The following is an 11,281-nucleotide window of genomic DNA, read 5'->3' on the forward strand; positions in this document are numbered from 1 at the left end:
TTATCATTGTGTTTCCTTTAGCTTCAGACACTGCTGATGAAGAAAGGCTCTGTGAGTCCACTCTACCTCCATTTGGCCTGTGAGGAGCTTAAGAATTATGCCTCCTTTGAGAAGGTAAATTAATTTTTAAAGAATTTATCATTTTTTAACATGTTTTTTAGTTATATACAATGTTATTTTGAAAAAGAGGTGTATAGTTGAGCATAATATTCATAATGGAGTTTGTCATTTAGATGAAGGACAGCCTCCAGTCTCTTCCTCAGTCTCTTGGTGAGCTGGTGCAGCACAGTCTGCTGAGGCTGCAAGATCAATATTGCAGAGCAGGACTGGGATGGGCATTAGCTACTCTTGCCATCAGCTCTACTGGTAAACACACTAGTATTTATTGCTCCACAAGAACCATTTAATATACTGCTGTGTTACAATGCTGTGTTAATTCTTTAAATTTGGCTTTTTGTTGTGTTGGTCCATTGTTTACCATATTATAAATAAACAAATAAATGTATTTATTGCATTGAATATATTAAAGAATATATTTCACATTTATAATATAAAATCTGTGTATGTGTATGTGTATATGTATATTTTGTGCAAAAACATTTTTTTATTTTTTAATTGACTGACTTTTACTTGAAGATAAATATGTCTAATTACTTTCTTTCACAGGACTGTGGAGAGTTCACTCTACACTATACTGAACATATGCAATGATTTAAACTCCAGAGGTGGGCTGGTGACCTGGCAGGAAATTCTTCATATAGCAAGGCATCCAGAGAGCCGTGTTCCCATGGCAATATTCTCTCAGCTAGCTCGAACTTTGCACAGGTACAGCCCGGTGAAATATAAAGACATAAGGAGAAACTATTGACAAGGAATAATTTGTTTGGTCGTTCTTCTAATGTAGCCTGATTGGACCGTCTCATGGTCAAGGCTCAGATGACCTCCTAATTTTGACCCATCCAGAGGTGAAGTCAGCCTTTGAACATCTGTATCTGTCTACTGAGGAGAGTAGAACCAGAGCTCATCTGATAATTGCAGGTAAAAGAAATGCATGTAAATCATGTTGCTTTTTGTGTTTATATTTGGGGTACAGTAAAAAAAAAAATTGTGAAGGAAATTATTATTTTTCTGTAGCAAGGAAGTATTAAATTGAAACTTACATTGTTACACAATATTTTTATTTGAAATAAATTTAAAGACATATTGGATATTTTTTTGAAGGATCAGATGGCACTGAAGACTCGAGTAATGGCTGCTTTTGGCAGTTTTGCTTCACAGGAATAAATTACATTTTAAAATAAAATGTAAAAAATTTTAAATGTAATGTATAATAATATTTCACAATACTGTATTAATGTATTTTTGATCCAATAAATGCAGCCTTGATGAACATCAGAGAATTCTTCCAAACTTTTGAAAGGTAATATACGTTTTTATATTTATTTCTGTGTCATTTTTCTCAGCTCACCTTTGGGTGCAGTCAAATCCTCAGGGGAAGGACACATTTCTTCACTCTGATGCTGATATTCTGTCTCAACTCCCTGCACACCTGGTCAGTGTCCTCCTGCTCTCTTCTTGGATAGTTCAGCTTCAGAGACCAGTGTGAGGTTATAAAACTCAGAAATGTCTCTTCTCTCTCTGTGCTCAGATGGGCAGTAATCAGTGGGAGCCTTTGTGTTTTCTGCTGTCCAGTTACTACTTCCTCTATGCTAATGTGCGGCAGGGGCTTATTCACCAACTTCTGGAAACCTACATTTTGTTTGGTAAGAGAGCTTTAAAGCTTTTAATTTTAACAGTAGTATGTTCTTTATATATCATAGATTGTATTGATTGTTTTTCCTTTTATCCATTAAGGCCAAAAATATGAGACCAATCAGGTGCAAGCTAAAAGATCAGCAGGTATTTTACATTTCTGTTGTTGTATTTTTTTATAAAAACCAAAGTACTTGAAAAAGTACTTAAAATAGTTTCATGTTCATAATGTGTCCTCAATGAGTTAGAATGTGTACTGAATATACAAATCACAATTTATGTGGTAAATCCAAATTCATATGTGTTTTTCAGATAACATGAAGGATTTTAAAGACTGTCTGAGTTTTCTGAAGCGTCACAGCCTTCTCTTCTCCCAGTGGCCTGCTCTCTTTGTACAAACGGCTCTTAATGAACCTTAGACAGCTCTGCCCATTTGTGGGCAGAAAGCATGATGAGAAATGGAGGAGTGCATGCTGTAAAATGGTTAAACTACACAGATGCAGCACAAAAAGAAGTCAGGTATTATTATTGGTTCTTAAAAATGGTATATCATTATCATATTCTGAGTTTAAACAGTCATTTACAAGTCGAAATTAATAGATTGTGGTTTAGGGGCTTATCTATAAAATGTTTTATTTATATTTCAATTCAGATTTAATTTAATAATTTAGTTTCAGACTTTTTTTGTGTGTGTGTGTGTGTGTGTGTGTGTGTGTGTGTGTGTGTGTGTGTGTGTTTTTAATCTTGTTTTTTTTTCTGTTCAGTAAGCTGGTTTCTACCTTCCACTCTGAGCCGAGTTGTGTGGCTGTGAGTCCTGATGGAAAACTTATAGCAGTGGGGACCGGAGACGGAACAATTCACTTCCTGCATACAGAGACTGGACAGGTGGCAGTCTAAAACAAAATAAACATTACTTTTTATGTGATTTATGATATTTCAGTGGACATCAATGGCTTTTCATTAATTTTTTTGCATACAGGAAGTCAAGTCATTGATGAGCAGTGGTGATGGGATTTCTGGATGCATCTTCCTTGGGGAGGAGCTTCTGGCAACAACCTCATTTGATGGGCAGGTGGAGGTGTGGGATGTTGCAAGTGGTTGCAGGTAACTTTTTTTTAAATCTCAAAAGTAGAGTGTATTTAGCAAAAGAAAGAAGGAAATGAATAAAAGATGAATAACTTGTGGAAAATATTTAATCACTTTAAGAACTGGCTATATGAATGCCCACTCCAACAAGATCACAGGATGTGATGTCAGTCCAGACAGAAAACTCTTTGCTACTGTCTCACTAGACTTAAATTTAAAGGTAAATTTAAAGGCTTATTTCTGAACTACATGTGGTGTTGTGCTGTTGTTTTGAAGTATTCATCATTCATGTGGCTGTACTCAGGTGTGGTCAGTGCAGAAGAGCACAGAAGTGGCTTCTCTCATGAATCCTTCTCCTCTGAACTGTGTGAACTTTGACCTTGAGGGTCAGCTCGTGGCAGTGGGATGCTGGGATGGAGGCGTTCGGTTGTGGAACTGGCTTGAACAGAAGAACGTTACGGTGAGGAATGACACCAAAGACATGTTATTAAAATAAAATAAAATAATTTGTCTTCTCCTTAGACTCTGTTAGGTCATGAGAGCTCGGTGCGGAGTGTGTCTTTCTCTCCCTGCTCCTTCATGTTGTGCTCAGGCTGTCTGTCAGGAGAAGTGCGGCTCTGGTCGGTGACAGCAGCTTCTTGTGTGGGAAGTTATCATGCTCACCGCGGCTCCACGCAGTCACTAAACTTCCTGCAGGGAGGAAACCTCTTGCTGAGCGCTGGACATGACAGTGTGGTGAGGAACATTATCTGACAGTCTTCAGTTCTTAGATTTTGTTAAAGTGATTCACTCTGCCATGCATCCTGACATTTATTATTGACTGTATATTTTTCTGTCTAGGTTCATGTATGGTCTGGTGGTCTTGGGAAAACTATTGCTGTACTGGGAGAGGAAAAGGTACTTTTATGTTCTTAAATAGAATTGCTTCCTATTTTAGTATTTTTACTATTTATGAATGTTAATTCAGCCTGAACCGCTTGATTTATAGACTTCAAACTGACTTTTTTTGTTTGACATTAATTCTGTCTCTGTTGGTCTTTGTAAACTTTTATTTCTGAACTCGTTTGTGTAATATTTATGCATGTTTTAAATAACTTAAATTTAGGAGATTGAAGTATTTGAATTACAAAGAATTTTAAAATTCAGATTTAAAATGAGAAAATCTTCCATCAATGCCATTAGTCTTCTGATATAATGCAATCTTTAAAGTGCAAAGACGGCTCTGATTTATTTCATTTCCTGTTAAAGTTTAAGCTTTCTTAAAACATCAACAATATTATTTTACCTCCTTGTAAGCACAGAAGGCTTCAAGACTTCAGGACATCCAAATAATTTTAGTTAAGTACCTTTTACAGATGATGTTATTTAATCATCATTTGCAGATACCATCACTGCAGCAACAAAAGCGCACTAGACATAGAAATGAAGATGAAGCTAATGCTCTGTTTGTGGCTGTAACTGGTGAATATGCTGCTGTGGGTTATCATGGAGACGGTATCAAAATGTTCAATTTAAAATCAGGTAAATAAACATTTACATCCAGCATCATGTCAACCTGAGTGCTAACATTCTTAAACTGCTTATCATTCAGTAAATATAGAGTAGAACCAAAACTCATCCCAAAATGCTTTGTGCTGTAGGAGAGAAGGTTTGGTCCAGTAAGGACCTCCCAGTGTCCATGCTCTGCCTCATGTGGATGAAGGTCAAAGAAACAGAGCTGCTGATGTCGGGGGGCATGGATCACCGTCTCAGAGTCTGGGAAAGACAAGGAGATAATCCAGAAAAGCTTGTGCTGATAGGATCTTTTGGTGTGCAGAAGGGACCTATTCTCGCTCTGGCACAAAACTCTACCTGCGTGGCTTCTGCGTCTGGTCAGTGTATGCAAAATATTTCAGATGTTTAACAGTTTTTGCAAACTCACTTGATCTTATTTTTACATTCAGATTACCTTTGGGATGATCTTTTAATGTAATTTTATTTCATATTGTATGTTTCTAAGTATTTTGAATATATTTTGTTGTATTTAAAATCTCCTTTTGTTTTAGATGACTTCACTATTGCTCTGTGGTTGAAGAATAATTTGACTTCTAAGCCCTGGATTGACCCAAAGGTGATGTGTATTCTGAGAGGTCACAATGGAGGGGTCACATGCCTTGCCTTCAGTCCTGATGAGAAAGAGTTGCTCTCAGGAGGGAAAGATCAGGTACTTTCTCCACTGAGAATGTATTACTGGAAGAAATGGAAGGAAACACCACATTTCTGTCACACTCATTTTAAACCCACTCTTTTCTAATAGGCTTTGATGATATGGAAGACAGTCGCTTCTCCTCCAGTTCTTTCCCAGACCATTTCTAATTGCCACGGAGACTGGATTACAGGATGTGCCTGGACATCATCTGCTGTGGTGAGAAAGACATTTACAAAGTGCTGTTTTTATTTTATCATTTTATTAACTGCTGATTCTGACTGCAACTGAATACAAAACTTCTCTCACACCTCAGCTCAGCTGCTCCAGTGACTGTAAGATGCGGATGTGGGATATCCAGACAGGACGTTTGCTGAGAGAGATCCTCTCTAGTTCATCTCTGAGCACATTGTGCTGTTGGGTAAGACAGCGGTGCCATATTGAAAAGACAAACAGAAGTGTAAGCTGTTAATATTTATGTAGTTTTAATGTCTTCAGGAGGAGTATGTAATGTCAGGCTCTACAGATGGACTGCTGATGGTTTGGAAGTGGGAATCAGGGGTAGAAATCACCAGGATCCAGGCCCACAAGTCACGTCTCCATCACTGCACTGTTGTCTCTCAGCCAGGTGCACTGACTAATACACACAATGGATAAATATGGATATGTAGCTTCCTCATATAGAAAAAAAAATCATAGCAAAATAATTTTTTTGCACACAGATCTGGAAAAGAATTTAAAACCGGAAGACTTACTGGTAGCTTCAGCATCAGAAGATGGCACTGTTAAACTCTGGCATCCACTGCAGGTAACAGCTTTTTCATTAATAATTCATTTATTTACATAAAAACCTGTGTTTAAATAATTTCCAGAGATTAATTCTAGGCAAGTATAATATATCGATATCATACAGGTCATCAGTTGATGTTAAATTTAAGTGTTTTATTGTTATTTATAAGAGAAAGCAAAGAATTTTAGTACTGTGTAAATTTTTGCCCAATACCAAATGTTTTTCTTATTGACATCAAATGAAAATAATTTTCATCTTATCTACATCATCCAGAATTTGAATACCAGTGTATTCCTAATATATTCTAACCAATTGTTTTCACAGGTACAGCATCACAGTACTCTGTACGGTCACAGTGCAGAAATCCAGTCTTTAGTTTGTAAAGAGGATGGACCACCAGAGTTCCTCACTGTCTCAGTGGATCGTTCCTCAGGTCCTGGAGCATCGTCACAGCAATGGGTACAGCAAATGGTCAAAAATCATGATCTAAAATCATACAAAATTCGCTTAAACTCTTTTTTTTTTCCTGTAAAAAGTAATGCATCCAAATGTAGCATTTGATTAGTATTAATAACTTGCCTTTTTTGTATACATTCATCTACAGAAAGCCCTCGCTGTCAGAAGGGCAGTGTCAGAGCTCTGTGTTTCTTGGGTACTGATGATCTCATGGTGTGTGGTTATGACACAGGCAGATTAGAGATATGGCATCAGAATTCAATGGTTTACTGGAAGAAGGTAATCAAGAACTATAATTATTACTTGTTAATACAAATACAAAGTCTTTCATCTGGAAATGTCAGAGTGTAGAGCTCTGTGTGTGTTGTTTGAAGGTCAGTGATGGGAGCTTATGTGCGGTCACTGAGATGCCTGACGACGAGCTGGCGGTGAGTTGCAGCGACTGCTCTGTATGTGTCTGGAAACTGGAGCGGGACTCCAAGAAGTGCATTGTGGGGTAATGATTTTTAACACACACACACATACATATTTCTCATTATCTTTAAAAGTGCATTTTGCTGTAATATTAATACTAGTGTAATGTATACTTTTGTTTACATTTGTTATTTTTTTATGGATAATTTCAAGTAAATTTACATTTATATAAACAAAATTGTGTCTATTTTTATTATTTTATTATTGGTTGTTTTTTTTTTTGTTTTCTTCTAGACTCAATAATGTATCTTCATACAAAGTGGAGTCTCCTGTGAGCTTTTTGTTCTACTGTGGCAGTCTGTTTGGAGCATGTACGGATGGAAAAATCATTGATGTGGTCTCTACTAAAGACTGGACCAAAGAATCTTATAAGTAAATAAACACAAATTTTATACATGTAGAAGCTGTCCCTATAGCACTCCTCTATTAAATATTTTTAACAAGTAGTAATGTATGTGTTTTATTGTAGCTGGGCAAACGAGGTACGTCCTCTCGGCGTAATAGAGAACGATAGCAAAAGTTTTTGGCTTTTGGACAAAAAGAGCATACTGTACCTTGGCATCCTTGTAAGTTCATCATCTTTAATTATCATGTGATATTGACATTGGCGGTGAAAATTGTTATTTTAATCTGAAACGATCTCTTTCAGATGTCTCAGAATCCAAGTGGATCTCACCACATAAATTTTTGTGAAGATGCAGTAGGCCAGAGCCTGGAAAACTTAGAACGAGAGGAGGAAGAGCAGGAGAATCAGGAGGAAGAGCAGCAGAATCGGGAGGAAAATCAGCAGAATCAGGAGGAAGAGCAGGAGAATCAGGATGAAGAGGAGGAGAATGAGGAGGAAGAGCAGCAGCAGCAGCATCAGGAGAAGCTGAGTGAGGAACAGCGGAGGAGAGACGAAAGGCAATCCAGAGGGCAGGAGAGGTCAGCTCCTGGATCACAGCTGCAGCGGTGAAGAACGGTAGACCTGTTTTAATGTTCTGATTAGGAATTGTGTGGGTGATTTACAGCACACAAACAAAAACATAAAAGTTAGTGGTGAAAAAGCTTATTTTGTTATAAAATGTAATGCATATTTTTTACATCTTTGCAGATTGTAAAATGATACGTCAATAAAAAAAAATATTTTTGTCATTTGGCTAAAAATCTAAACAATAAGCCATTCCTTTTAGTAGTCATAAAGTGAAATAATTATTGATTTGATTTGTTTTTAAGTCACATTGGGTTTTTTTGGTTTTTTTGTTTTTTTGTTTTTTTTACAGATTTTTGTGTGTGTGGCGATTGTAAAGGGAACATGTGGTTTAATCAGCCTCCTAACCTGTCCACCTGGACTCAGAGAAGACCGGCAAGTATCTTCATATTCTCTCATAGATATGATCATATGTCAATCACGTGTTTCTGATTGTTTGTGTGACTGGTCTGTAGGTGCACACAGACAAAGTGAGTGTTCTGCGGCTTACAGAGAGCCTCATCATCTCAGCATCCCATGACAGAACGGTCAAACTGTGGGACAGACAAACTAAGAAACAGGTATTTTAACTCTTGCTTTTATGTGTGTGTGTGTACCAGTGTTTATTTCGTCTGCTTTCTGTTGTTTGCTCATTTTCTGTATTTCACAGGTGGGCATGTTTGTTTGTGGAGGCCCTGTCCAGGTGCTGGAGGTGAACCCACGTGACCCGAAGGAATTTGTTTGTGCTGATACACAGGGTCAGCTGTACTTCCTGTCATGGAAAGGTTGATTTCTGGAGCATCAGGGATCAAAGGCCTAAGCCTTTATTTGAAGAATGTTTGATTTAATAATAAATTTGGCAACCATTTAAATGTTTAAATACATTAAGTAATTTTTTAAGCATGGTACATCCTTTATGTATGACAAGCTTGTTTTGGTAAATGGGTGAATAATTATGTTCCTTAATTTTGCACTTTTTAAAATGTTTGGTGTTTTGAAGCCTTGGGAGTGACAGAAGGGATTCCAGGATAATTTCTATTTATTTTGTTTACTCTTGAAACATCCAATGTACATCATACAATTATGCAAATATATAACACCTTTCTATATCTATAAACTGATCACTGGACACTAAATTTGAATACTAGATTCAGTAGTAGTTCCTGTTTTTTTCTAAAATTTATTGCATTTAAATGAAGGAGAGCATCAAATTTCCCAATTGTTTTAGAGAACATTCTTGTGATCATCTCTAATTCATTGCAGTTTGTTTTAAATCTGAACATTCTTAGTTGCAGGAAAAGTTATGGGATTTACTATGTGCCTTGTCTCAGTTATTAATACAGATAGCCTGTATATATAATTTCCTTTATTTATGAATGCAATAAAACCACAAATTCTCATTCTGTTTCTTTGTGACTCCCAATAGCCTATATGACTTCTTACTAGGATTATTTCACCCCAAAATGAAAATTATGTAATTAATTACTCACCTCACATTGTTCCAAACCCGTAAGACCTTCGCTCATCTTCAGGACACAGATTAGGATATTAACGACACAGTAATTAATGGCAGAAGTTTCTTTCTTGGTTGAACTTTTACCACCTTCACTAATGCTTGTTTTTTTTTTTTTTTTTTTTTTTTTTGCAAAAGGTCCCACTTTACGTAATGGTCCTACATTTTCTCTTGTAAAGTAGGAGCAAAATGGCAGACAATAATGTTGGAGTGAAATATTCCACAAATTGATCCTCCTAGGGATGAGTTCTTGTACGCAAATATAAAACATCTATTTCTCCATAGGCAGGTCATTTGACTTAAAAAAAAAAAAACTTTTCCTTCTAAAATATAGTACATTTACTGTCGATAGTTGGTAGTCTTTAAAACTAAAACCGTGATAGAGGGAAAGCTTTTCTTGTTCTGAGACGCCTCCTCTACCGAGCTTTCATTGCGTCTGTATTCGGTTCATTACGGTAGTGTTAGTGACATACGCATTATGGGCAAAGACGTCAAAAAGTTTGTCAGTAGGTCGGTTTGCTTCCTTTAACACAATACCTGCTTACAAAGTATCAAAGGTGAGGTGTTTTCTTTATTTTATTTTTTTGTTATTTTACCGAAGGAACCGTACAGCACGTAATAATCCAAATATAGGCCTGGTGCATGCGTTTATTTACAACGGTAATGCTAAATATTACTTGTGTTGCTCGGCGATTTATAATCACTGCAGTGCCAGGCTGACTGGATTGTCTGCATGTGTATCTGTTGTGTTTGTGCACATTTATGACCATGCCATGATAAAGAAGTGGTTGTAAAAATAAAGATAGGATGTGTTATTGCAGAGATGAGGAGTGCTGATGTGCTACGTGTTTATATATATAATATATATATAATATATAATTATTTGGGGTATAAGAAAAAGGAACCCCCACATTTTTTGATGTTTACTTGTTGTTCTATTCACCAATGAGTTTGTAGGTTTCAAGTTAATTTTAACAAACTATTGTACGAATGTGATTCTCAACTATGTTTTAAGAAAGATTGCATAACTTGTCCATAAAAAATTCTATACAATGCATCTGTATATTGAATCTAATTTGCATATTAATGTGTTGTGAGGCAATATATAAAGAAAAAGTTTAATAATAGGACTTGGCAACATATCTCTTATTTTTTTTTAACATTATTGACCAATAATTTCTTTCCTTATTCACTTGTTGTGTCTCCACAAAATGCATAGTTAACAGTATGCTCCGTTGTCCACTACAGAAGAAAATAATGCTCTGTTTCTTTGTAATTACAACAGAAATTGTAACAGAAAGTCATATTCCAGTTGGAAACAGAATGCCATTATGAGATGTTTATTCATTACAAAAATGAATAAAACAATTTATTTATAAATGAATAGTTAGATTTAACTTAATATATAACTTCAAAGATTGTCATTTCATGTGCTAAATTTGCTCATTTTTCGACAGAGGACAAAAGTCTATGCCTGGGTCAGATTGTTCTTCATTTGTTATCAGCTAAGATAGAGGACTTTGACCTACACCTCACACCTCGTAGGTCCTTCTCAATCAACAGTAAGTGTATTGCAAAGTGAACTTTACATTGCATTTTGAACTCTAAAGAGAAATTCCAATCTGAAGGAGGTGTACATGTCTAAAATCAAACCTCACTGCAACTATTAATCAAGGCACATCACTTCACAGACAATCAAAGGGAAATGTACCAGTACGTTAAGACTCTGGATTTAAATAGAGGCAACTTGTTTTTTGGGGTTTTAGGTGTGCCTTCAATAGATTTGTTGTTTACTTAAGACACACCCAAGCTTGTCAATGCTAGTGATTACTGAGTTCTGTACTGAACTTTCAAAATATTCACACAGGCTAAAAAAAAAAAAGAAGATGCTAGCTACTAATATGGCCTAATCTGTGTGGAAGGCATATGAAGAGTAACATTATCTAAAAGGAGAAAATTCTTTACACTTTGACGGGTATATATATAAATAGAAATATGATTTCTGAAGTATTTTTGTGTACAATTTCATGTTCTGCATTTCTCTTTCTTCCGAAAGGTAGCCATGAAGACTCGGCC

General features: G+C 36.2%; 1 long non-coding RNA gene and 1 pseudogene across 1 annotated transcript; both read left to right on the plus strand.

Annotated features, from left to right (window-relative positions):
* The window catches only part of LOC122327242, a 39,768-nt pseudogene extending 31,054 nt beyond the window's left edge, over positions 1-8,714 (plus strand).
* A 612-nt stretch (positions 8,715-9,326) lies between these two features.
* On the plus strand, positions 9,327-11,277 carry LOC122357958. Its single transcript, XR_006252552.1, has 3 exons — positions 9,327-9,762; positions 10,663-10,767; positions 11,262-11,277. It is a non-coding gene; the product is annotated as an uncharacterized LOC122357958 (long non-coding RNA).
* The last annotated feature ends 4 nt before the right edge of the window (positions 11,278-11,281 follow it).

This window comes from Puntigrus tetrazona, chromosome 2, assembly GCF_018831695.1.
Source record: "Puntigrus tetrazona isolate hp1 chromosome 2, ASM1883169v1, whole genome shotgun sequence".
Classification (NCBI taxonomy): Eukaryota; Metazoa; Chordata; class Actinopteri; order Cypriniformes; family Cyprinidae; genus Puntigrus; species Puntigrus tetrazona.